The sequence below is a fragment of the Trichosurus vulpecula genome, chromosome 3 (assembly GCF_011100635.1).
Source record: "Trichosurus vulpecula isolate mTriVul1 chromosome 3, mTriVul1.pri, whole genome shotgun sequence".
NCBI classification, from domain to species: Eukaryota; Metazoa; Chordata; class Mammalia; order Diprotodontia; family Phalangeridae; genus Trichosurus; species Trichosurus vulpecula.
The window spans coordinates 418,336,877-418,346,486 of NC_050575.1; positions in this window are offsets into that span (position 1 = coordinate 418,336,877).

Below are 9,610 nucleotides of genomic sequence, written 5' to 3' on the forward strand. Positions count from 1 at the left end.
TTCAGAAGACAAGTTAATAGGGTATCCATGTTGGTGGCACTGCAGTAGCTATAGACCCTAGTCTTTAGAGAAATCACAAAACATGCCAGATAAATTTAGGAAGTGCTGGAGTACCCATGGCTATATAAAATTGGTAGTTTAATTGCTTGGTATGTTGTGATACATAAACATTATAAACATAACCTCAAGAACTTCACAAATAATATTAGTATTTTGTTTTTTTTCCCAGTTACATGTAAAGATATAATATTCATTTTTAAATCTTTGAGCTCAGATTTTCTCCCTTATTCCCTCTCTACCTCCCATTCCTTTGAAAAGGCAAGCAATTCAATATAGGTTATACATATGGAGTCATGTAAACCAAAAAAATCTCAAGAAAAATAAAAAGTAAAAAAAAAAAAAGGATGGCTCAAACTGTATTCAGACACCACCAGTTCTTTCTCTGGGGATGGATAGCATTTTTCATCATAAGTTTTTCAGAGTTGTCTTGAATCATTGTATTGCTAAGAATAGCTAAGTCATTCACAGCTGATCATCTTGCAATACTGATGTGACGGTACATAGTACATTTCATTTTGCATCAGCTCATGTAAGTCTTTCCAAGTTTTTCTGAGAGCATCCTGAACATCATTTCTTATAGCATAATAGTATTCCATCAGAATCATATGCTGCAATTTGTTCATCCATTTCTGCAATTGATGGAAATCCCCTTAATTTCAAATTCTTTGTCATCAGAAAAGAGCCACTGAAAATATATGTTTTACACACAGGTTTTTTTTAATCACATTTGGGATACAGACCTAAAAGTAGTATTGCTAGGTCAAAGGGTATTTTGCATGGTTTTATAATCCTTTGAGCACAGTTCAAAATTACTCTAAACAATGATTGAATGAGTTCAAAACTCCACCATAGTGCATTAATGTCTCATTTTTTCTACATTCCCTCCAAAATTGGTCATTTTCCTTTTCTCTCCTATTGGTCAATTTAATAGGTATGTAGTATCTCAGAACTGTTTCAATTTGCATTTCTCCAATCAGTAGTGATTTATAGCATTTTTTAATATGGCTATAGATAGCTTTGATTACTTCATCTGAAAACTGTTCATATATTTTGATCATTTATCAATTGGGGAATGGCTCTTATTTTTTATAAATTTCCATTCTCTCTGTGTTTGAGAAATGAAACATTTATCAGAGAAACTTGCTTCAAATTTTTTCACAGTTACTGTTGCTAACTATATTTACATCCATCCTATCCCTTCTCCCTGTTTATTCTATTCTCTTTCACCTTTACCTCTCTCCTTTCACCTCTTCTTTCAAAAGTGTTTTGCTTCTGACTACTGTCTCCCCCAATCTGCCTTCCCTTTTATCACCTCCCCTTTTATTATCCTCTTATTCTCTCACTTTCCTGTACAGTAGAAAGCTTTCTATACAAAATTGAATGTGTAAGTTATTACCTATTTAAGCCAATTCTGATGAAAATAAGGCTCATTCACTCGCCTTCACCTCCCCCTTCTTCCCCTCCACTGTAAAAGCCTCTTTTATGTGAGATTATTTACCCAACTCTACCTCTCTCTTTCCCTTTCTCCCAAAACATTCCTCTCTCATGCCTTAATTTTATTTTTTTAGATATCATCCCTTCTTATTCTTATTATGCCCTCTGTCTCCCTCTCACTATCTCTAACTATCTCTATCTCTATCTGTGTATCTATATATATGTACATATATTTATATCTCTATCTCTATCTATCTATCTATATCCTTCTAATTGCCCTAGAGAAGTTCTGAGTTACAAGTATCATCTTTCCATGTAGGAACATGAGAAGTTTAACCTTCATAAGTTCCTTATGATTTCTCTTTCCTGTTTACATTTTTATGCTTCTCTTGAATCTTGTATTTGAAAGTTAAATTTTCTATTCAGTCTTTTCATCAAGAATGCTGGAATGTCCTCTATTTCATTTAATATCCATTTTCCCCTGAAGAAATATATTCAGTTTTGCTTGGTAGGTGATTCTTGGTTGTAGTCCTAGCTCCTTTGCCCCCTAGACTATTATATTCCAAGTCTCTCAATCCTTTAAGGGAAAAACTGCTGAATCTTGTGTTATCCTGCCTGTGGCTCCATGATACTTGCATTTCTTCTTTAAGTACGCTTACAATATTTTATGCTTGACTTGGAAGCCCTGGAATTTGGCTATAACAGTCCTGGGAGTTTTCATTTTGGTAACACTTTCAGGAAGTGATTGCTGGATTCTTTCAATTTCACTATTAGTCTTTGGTTCTAGAATATCAGAGCAGTACATTTGCCAAAAAAGAATATTTTATGGAGAACTCAAACAAGGCAAGTGCTCACATAGTGGTCAGAAAGAACTAATGCAAGGACACTTTGGAATTGATTGTGTGACATAGGAAACACTAGCACCAGAATGCTTAGCATGGCATGCCCACATCAGAGAAGGTGCTATGCTCCATGAGCAATGCAGATTTGGAACAGCTCAGAGAAAACTCAGGATACACAGACTTAGAGAATCCATCCCAGATGCTCACATGGACTATTTGTGCCCAAATGTGAGTTTGTATTGGTCTGATCAGCCACAGCCAGACACACTGAGTCTTGACACCAACATAGTGATATCACATTGGTCCTCTTCAAGAATAAAGGGAATCAACTAACCAAGCCCAATATCTAATCAGAAAGTAAGGAAATGACAGCAAGATATCAAATTAACAATAAAAATGTTTCCATATCTTTTTTCTGTTTTGGCAATGAGTTAATTAGAAAGGGAGTATTGGGATTTGGAATGCAGTGATTGGCCATAACTCTGGGATACCCATTAGGAAAGAGAAGATCATTTTAAGGACACTTCATTTTATGGCCATCAAATGATATTGGAGAGTATGACCCTCTTTTTAGGAAGAAAAAATTTCTCTCCTCTGTCATTGGAATTTGCACCTAGCAGTAAAGTCACTGATTCAGTAGAATATATCACATCTAGCAGTTTGAGAAAGTTCAATGCATAGTTGACAGAGCAAACATGCCTATCCACTTTCCAGATAGACATGGATTCAGAGAGGCAGCCATTCAGGGCCAGAAGATATGCTGATGAGTGGTACCCCTGGCAACAGAAATGAGAGCCATGTGTAGATGTCTGAAAGCCAACCCTGGCAATACAATTTAGGCATAAGCCTGAGGAGTTTTGCACACAACTAGCAGAGATACTTAGAGCAGTGGGAAGCAATGTGAAGAATTCACAGAAAAGAAAGGGCAATGAGGCCCAGCAATGTAGGAATCATGAGTACTCTTGGCTGCCCTTTCCCCCTAGATACATGGTTCAATACTATTCTTCTGTAAGTTTATGCTTACTTTTCTCAGAACTACTGTGTTTGCTGTAACCCAGCTTTATGAAGAGAGGAGGAGGTGTTTTACATTCTTTTCATCAGGAAACAAGCATTTATTAAACCCTTAATATGTGCCTGGCATTCTGCTAGGCACTTTAGAAATCTTATGTCACTTGATCCTGATGACAGTGCTGGGAGATAGGTGACATTATTTTCATTTTACAGTCAGAGAAACTGAGCCCAGAAGCACAGAAAGGTGAAGTGATTTGCTCAGGGTCACATAGCTCGTTTGTATCTATGGTCACATTTGAACTCAAGTCTTCCTTAATTCAAATCCATTCCTTTATTCACTGTCCCACCTAGTGGTCTTTATAATAATAGCTTACATTTACATAGGGCATTAAGCTTTATGTAATGCTTGACAGAGAAACATCAGGACAATTGCCCATGGCCCAGGATAAAAGGGGAGGAATCCTGATTTATCTTGTTCCACGGGAACCAAATGGCTCCAGAGGAGAAAGTGTGGCTGGTGACTTTGCTTAGCCCTCCCTCACTTAAATACAATTTACTTGCATATCACCTCCCTGATGTCATGATCCTCTTTAAGAATATAGGACAAATAGCAATGCTTACAAATATTAAGTCATTTTAGAGTCACAACAAAATTGAGAGTCAGGTGCTATTATTTTTATCCATTTTATAGATAAGGAAACTGAAGCAGACAGAGGTTAAGTGAGTTGTGGAATATCACACAGCTATTCAGGGACTGTGGTTACACTGAAATTCAAGTCTCTCTGATTCTAAATCCAATGATCTATCCACTGTGTCACCTGGCTTCCTCTCAGTATATCATCTTAGTATGTGCCATTGTGCTGGGCTAATGATGCTTAACAGGGTGACTCAATAAGAAATACACTGGTGGGGGCTTGGAAACCACAGGTCTTGAAGTGTAGAAACAAGGAAGAACAACAACAACAATAGAGGGCTAACACAATTATCTAACACTTTGAAGCCTGTGAAATGCTTAATATGCATGATTCGAACATGGAGAACAGCAGTTCCCCCTTGGCGACTAAACTAAGGAATATGAATGGAAGCCAAACAGAAATCACGGAGGGAAATTCTATAAACAGGAAAAAAAACTGAAGCCCAATGAGGTTAAGAAACTAATGCTAAGTCACATAGGGAGCAAGCATCACCGATGGGTTTTGAGCCCCTCTCCTCTGACTCCAGGATTGGTGCTCTTCTCACTGCATGTGATAATTGCCCCCTCACCCACTGAAATTCAACAAACACTTATTTATCTCTTATTGTGTGCAGAACACTGTGCTCATGATGGGAGAAGATAATACATTTATGATAGACACAGCCCCTAGTTTCCCAAAACCAAGTAAGACATTAACATGATAGACACAATGATCAGTGATTTGTCATGTGTTATTTATGGCATGTGATTGTCAGGAATCAGGGAAGACTTCCTGAAGGAAACCCCACTGAAGTTGAATCTTAAAATGTAGCTGGAAATTGAAAAGGCCAAGAGGGGAATGAAGATCTTCTAGGCTTTGGGAATAAAATGTACAAAGATTTGGTGGGAGGGAATTGTGTGACAATTAGGGAGTAAGTAAAAAGTCCAATTTGGCTGAAGTGTAGAATATGCATGGAGGGAAACAGTTAGTGATTAGGGTAGAAAACCTGGCTAAAAGCAAAGTATGAAAGACTGAATGATCTGACAGCATAAATAAGAGAAAAATAGATATGTTTAGTTTTGCAGTACCTGTTTTTTTAAAAGAAAATTGATAATGATCGCAATGAGTCCCAGCATTTTTCTTTGTCCCAAAAAGATATAGCCTAGTATCATTAAAAGAACAGTAGACAAAGGGACATTGGAGGTAGTTTCCAGTCTCATGTCTGGCACAAATTATGAGGAGATTTTGGAGAAGTAAATAAATTAATGAACAGTGATTACAAGCCTACTGTATAACAAGGCACTGTACTAACAGATGTGGGTACAAAAAGAGGTAAATATAGACCCTTCTCTCAAAGAGCTTACACACCAATGGGGCTGATTATATGTGAACAAATATACACAAAACACATTTTATATGAAATAAATAGGAACTAATAAATGAGAGAAGACACTGGAATTAAGAGAGATCAAGGAAGATTTCCTGCAAAATGTGAGATTTTAATTGGGACTTAAAAGATTCAGGAAAGTAAGTAGTTGGAATGGAGGAAGAAGAGCATTCTAATCATGGAGGCAGTCAGAAAAATGCTGAAAATGAGAGGTAGAATGTCTTGTTCATGGAACAGCTAAGAGGTTGCTCTCACTGGATCAAAAGGTCTTTGTTGTACACTAAAATGTAAGAAGACTTCAAAAGTGGGGGGTTGATAAATTATGAAGGACTTTAATGCATATAAATATATACATACATATATGTGTATCTGTATATACACACATACAAACACAATACATGCACACACACGCATGTATATACATATGTATATATCTACATGCATGTGTGTGTGTGTGTGTGTGTGTTTTCTAAGAAGCAGTAGGAAGGCACTGGAGTTTATTGAGTAGGACATGTGGAATGATCAGATCTGTGCTTTGGGAAAACTAAGTTAGTGGCTGAATGGAGAATGGATTAAAATGCGGAGAGGTCCGAGGCAAACAGACAGACCAACAGCTAATGAAATTATCCTGATGTGAGGGGTGATGAGAGCCCGTGACAAGGTGGGAGCAGTGTCAGAGGAAAGAAGATAGAATATTGAACAGATGCTGCCAAGGTGAAATAGACAGACCTTGGCAACAGCTTCAATGTGGGGGATGAGAGAGTGACATGTCCAGGGTGACTCCTAGGTTGGCAGTCTTGGTAACTAAGAGAATGGTATTTTTCTTCATAGTAATAGGAAAGATAGAATGGATAGTATGGTTTTTTTTGGTAAGGGTAGATAATGAGTTCTAATTTGAGTGTACTGAGTTTAAGCTGTCTACTGAACATCCAGTTCAAGATGACTGAAATGCAGTTGAAGATGTGAGATTTGGGAGGTCAGCAGAGATTGGGGCAGGATATGTAAACTGGAGAATAACCAACACAGGGATGATAATTAAACCTATGGAAGCAAATGGGATCACCAAGTATAATAGGATAAAGGGCAAAGAGAAAAAGGCCCAGAACAAAAGAGAAGTCTGGGTGATACCTAAGGTTAGGGGGCATGATTTGGAGGAGGGTCTGGCAAAGAGAACAGAGAGGGGGTGATCAGATTTGTAAGAACAGAACCGGGAGAGAGAGAGTGTCCTAAAAACATGGAGAGAAGAGAGTATCAAGGAGGAGAGAGTGATCAACAATGTAAAAGGCTGCAGAGTGATCCAAGTAGAATGAGGATTGAGAAAAAGATATTGGATTTAGCAACTATGAGAGAGCAGTTTCAGTGGAATGATAACCAGACTGTAAGAAGTTAAAAAGAAAGTGAGAGGAAAGAAAGTAGTGATAGCTATTTTAGATGTTAGCTACTGTTAGCTACTAAGGGAAGAAGAGGTGTAGAATGATAGATATTGGGGATAGAAGAATGAAGGTTTTTTTTTCAAGACAGAGGAGGTATGGGCACGCTTGTAGGCAGCAGGAAATCAGCCAGTAGAGAGGGAGAGACTGAAAATAAGTGAGAAAGTGGGGGATCACAGAGGGGGCACTCTGTTGGAAGAAACTTTATGTAATGGTATTACTTGAACAAGTAGAAGGGTTGGTCTTGGGAAGGAGTAAGTCCACTATATCATGTGAGACAGGGGTGAAGAAAGAGAGAAAAAGGAGGTCATGGTTAACGGCCTCAATTTCCTTTCTTCAAAATATGAGCCAAGGTTCTCTGATGATAGGGGAGGAAGAGCCATGGGAGGTTTGAGGAAGGATAAGGTTTGGAAGAGCCACTGCAGAGAGTAGAAGAGTGAGGTGATGAGGGAGGTATAGTAAGATTGCTTGGCAACAGTGAGGGCTTAGTTGAAGTTCTCTAACATAATTTTGTAGTGGACCCACTTAGAAAAGTTTCATGATTTTATCCACATTCATTCAGCAGCATGTGTGTAGGAGTGAATGTGACCAGGGTTGGAAGTGATCCAGGGTTTATGTTTAGCTGGGCATGATCAGTGTTATGATAAAGACCCTAGTGATTTAAGGGATGAAAACAGTGTAGAGCTGGATCGCTTTCCCCAGGAGTCAAGATGGGAAAAAGAGGAGGGAATGCTTAGTGAAGGGCAGATGATTTGGGAGGGAAGAGAGGGGTCAAAGGATTGGAAGTCAGTGTGAGGCAGTGGGATCACTTAGATGTTACTTCATATCAGCAGCACACATTTGGTTCTGAGCCTCTGACACAGTGTTGCATCCTTTTTCATGGCTTGGTGACTGGTTTACCCAAAAAGGCTGTAGACCAAGCAAGGACAGTCCTAGTGCATCCAATAGATTGACTCTTCAGAGCTTTGAAGAGATTCACATGCACAAATACACACATATATGTGTGTGTATGTGTGTATACATATACAAAAGCACATTGGTACATGGCTACACCCAGAAATATAGGTATGCCAATAAGACACCGAATGGATAAAGATATTTGTTAGTAACAGAACCTCTCACATGAATTTGATACTCTATAGTTTACCAAATCGTCTCATTCATTTTCTCATTTGACCTTCACAGCACCTTGAGGCAGAGAGGGAAAAAGATGATCACTCATATTTTATAGACAGGGAAAAGGACTCCTAATGACTTGTCCAAGGTTACATAACTTTGTATCTTAAACAAGAATCTAAGTTTTTTTCTTTAATAAGCTCAAGTCAAGGGCATTTTCCAGTAAGTCATACTGCCCAAGTGTGTGTGTGTGTGGGGGGGAGACAACCAAACAAGAAGGTTGTGGATAATATCATTTCTCTTCTATTGAAGCATTCTCCTTTCTGACAGGTTTGACACTAAAATTCCTAAATCTACACTACGATTATGGCTCATGGATAAATGGGGAGCACAGACATTTCACTGCATCCTACAGAGGCTATTTTTGGTGTTCTGAATGTATTTTAGGATGTGTGATTGCTGCTATTTTTGAAGGTTTTGCAAGTTTGAAAATCTGAGAGGATTCTGGCATTCCCTCCATGAAACATGAAATGAACAACTTAGAGCTGTGTGGGTTTTCCAATACTAAGACTCTTAAAACTCAGAGGGTGTACTTGGTGTTGTTGTTGTGTGTGTATGCAATACAATCAATAAATATTTCCTACTAATTGTCAGACCCAATGGTAAGTGTAGAGGATACCAAAAATAATAGAGTCCCTGACCTCAAGGAGCTCACAAGCTATTGGGGGAAGTATAATACATTCAAGGAGGCAGGAAAGGCAGGGGGTGGGGCAGGAGGGAAAGCCAGCGTGTGTGTGGGGGGGTGTTTGGGGGTAAGGGGGCAGCTCTGTGGAGTAAGAGTAAGAAAGAAAAGCAGATGCAAAGTGGCATGAGCTGAAAGTCTTTTGGGAGGAATTTGGTTCTCTGCCCTCCAGTCCTCCAATCTGAGGAGAGAGGTGGTGTCAATAAAGCCTTGAGTTAGTATAGTGGTGAATTTAGAAGTGATGAGTGTATCCTGAGAGGAGCATCTTAATCTGTGGGGTTGTAACTAGGCAGAGAAGCAAATGAAAAGTACAATTAGTTATGGGTGGTGTGTGTGTGTGTGTGTGTGTGTGTGTGTGTGTGTGTGTTTGTGTGTGTGTCTTTTCCATTCGTTGTAAACTATTTCTTGAGAATAAGACATGGTAAAATTCAATGGTCCCCAGTCTCTGGGTTGTCTCCGCTGCATCTCTCCACAACACCATGGATCTGATCCATGCCATGTTTTCACTGCAAGGGACTCAGAACACATTCCTACCAAACACTAACATTTTTTTTAATTTAAATTTATTTAACATATTTAGTTTTCAGCATTGATTTTCACAAGAGTTTGAATTACTAATATTCTCCCCATTTCTACCCTGCCCCCCGCTCCAAGATGGCGTATATTCTGGTTGCCCTGTTCCCCAGTCAGCCCTCCCCTCTATCACAACCCCCCATCCCCTTTTCCCTTCCTTTCTTGTAGGGAAAGATAAATTTCTATGCCCCATTGCCTGCATATCTTATTTTCTAGTTGCACACAAAAACTTTTTTTTTGTTTTTGAACATCTGTTTTTAAAACTTTGAGTTCCAAATACTCTCCCCTCTTCCCTTCCCACCCACCCTCGCTAAGAAGTCAAGCAATTCAACATAGGCCAC